The 2,500-nt window shown below is 38.6% G+C and overlaps 1 protein-coding gene across 1 annotated transcript in view; it reads left to right on the top strand.

The window, feature by feature from the left end:
• LOC122253051 (dynein axonemal assembly factor 11) overlaps positions 1-2,500 on the top strand; it is a 32,094-nt gene that overhangs the window by 6,702 nt on the left and 22,892 nt on the right. The gene's annotated exons all lie outside the window — the stretch shown is intronic.

The raw sequence follows: 2,500 nt of genomic DNA, 5'->3' as shown, positions 1-2,500 counted from the left end.
ACACACACACACACACACACACACACACACACACACACACACACACACATATACATACATACACATACACATACGCGCGCTTTCTCCTTCTTTCCCTTTCCGCCCCCTCCCCCTCTTTCTCTTGTCCTCTCACTCTCATCTCTTCCCCTCTGTGAGGGGTATCGCAAATAGGTATTCTGCAAAAGTCGGATAACTGTTGATCCTTTTATTGGAGCTGACGGCACTAAGTGAAGAGGTAATAATTACTGTGGTAGCGGGAGGCTTGACGTCTTGGTTTGTCGGGGTCTTTCTGGGGTGAGGTCCGTCAGTGTTTGCGATAAAGGTGCGATAAAGAGAGAGGTAGGGCAAGGCAGGTCGCACAAATACTCCTGACCTCGCACGGCCTGGGGTGACAATAGGTTTCTGGTCCAGTTTGCTTCCTCATAGTGGACCGTGATCACGTGGTACTACGTGGTCCCTAGTCATGTCTTATGCATCGCCATGAGCTTTTGTACATCTCTCACACTTTCCCTTTCTCTCCCCCTCTCTCTCTCTTTCTCCCTCCTCTTTGTGTGTGTGTGTGTATGTAAATATATATATATATATATATATATATATATATATATATATATATATATATATATATATATGTATTCCCTCTTGCTTTCTTTCCCTCCTCTTCCCTTTTACTCTCTCTCTCTCTCTCTCTCTCTCTCTATATCTCTATATATATATATATATATATATATATATATATATATATATATATATATATATATATATATATATATATATATATATATATATATATATATATATATATATATATATATATATATATATATATATCCTCTTACTCTCCCTCCCTCCCTCCCTCCTTTTTTCGCCAATTCCTATTCTCGATCAAGCTTCCTTTCTCTGTATCCCCCACCTCTCTTTTTCTCTTCTTCTCCCTCTCTCTCATTCTCTCCCGCTTTCCCTTTTTACTTCCCCTCTCTCCATCTCCCCTCCCTTCCCTCTCTCTCCCTCCCTTCTCTTTCTCTCTCTCTAACAAAAACAGCTGCATCCAGGAAGGTTTATAGCGGAATTGGAAAGCATGAATTAAAGATTCATTAATAGCAATCAGTGGCTTAGATGGACTTGAAATGAGGTAGGCTAAGATGGGCTCTGGCAGCTCCATCCCGCTTAAGGCAGCTGTATTCCATGGCAGATTTTATCTTTGATTTGTAGAGGTGTATTGAAATTTTTGGGTTGAATGAAATTATTCTACGTAAAGAACAGAGCTTTTAGACGCATTCCATACTATTGACTTCAGATGAGGGACAAAACTGAGAATAGTATCTATACTATCTATACTGAGGAGGATCTTCATTTCAGACTATATATTTCTGCACGATAAACTATCCTCCTCTTCCTCAAAGATAGTATCTTGCTTTGCATTGGTAAGGTTCACTGTTAAATCATCGGCATTAGCAACGGCCTCTGGGATCAGGTGCAGTAACTCATCAAAGAATATATTCTAAAGGCGAGGTCCTGGGAGACTTCCTTGGGGGACACCAGCAGATACAGGATAGACTTTAGATTCAGTTCCGTTTATGGCTACATTGATACTTCTGTTTTCCAAGTAACTGAAAACGAGTGAGTATAAATTTCTCGTCATTCTGTATGATCTTACTTTCTTCGTATATGCCAGACAACATCAAATGCTATTGTAATATCAAGTGCGACGACTCTTGTCTCATTGCCTTGGTGTAAGTGCAAGTTCCAAGAACAAGAGAGCAACAATAGCTGATCTAATGCTAATTTTCCATAAAAAAAAGAAAAAAAAAACGAATTATCTGTGGCACGGAAGTCTGTTGGCACTCAGGTGTGTTTTCATTACTTCGATAAGGAGACCCTCAAACACTTTGGTAAGAATGGACGATGAGGATATTGGACAGTAGATCTGGAGAAAAAATCTTGCGCCTTTTTTATGGACCGAAACAATCCTGGCTATTTTTCATGATGAGGATTAAATGCCTTCAGCAAGGATTTTTTCAAATACCTTCCTAAGAGATGAGAGCTGTTTAGAATATTGTTTTAACAGGTTAGGTATAACTCTATCGCCTATGATTAGCGAGTTGAGGATATTTTTAAACAGTTTTCATTTATAACAATTACATTGCATTGAAGGTAGATTAGGCGCTTGTTTGCTAGAATCTTTAATTTTCATCTCTCTTTCTCTCTCTTCCTCCCCCCCTCTCAGTCCTCCCTCCCTCCTTCCCTCTTTCTCTCACTCTCTCTTCCTTTTTCCGTCTCTCTCTACCTATCGTTCCCTCCCTTCCCTCTTACTTTCGTCTCATTTATATGTCTGAAACACTAAATATGTATGAGCAAGATTTGTATGCTGAGCATTATATGATAGATTATATCTAACAATTAGAAAAACTTATAGACTACATATTATTATTGTTAATGGCCTTCGAGAATTTATTGTATGAATACACTTGACCATTTGTTTTATTCTTTTATCGTTACATAT

This window comes from Penaeus japonicus, unplaced genomic scaffold (genome assembly GCF_977035675.1).
Source record: "Penaeus japonicus unplaced genomic scaffold, GWHDUDI00000001_assembly GWHDUDI00000026, whole genome shotgun sequence".
NCBI classification, from domain to species: Eukaryota; Metazoa; Arthropoda; class Malacostraca; order Decapoda; family Penaeidae; genus Penaeus; species Penaeus japonicus.
This window is presented reverse-complemented; position numbering and strand designations above follow the sequence as displayed.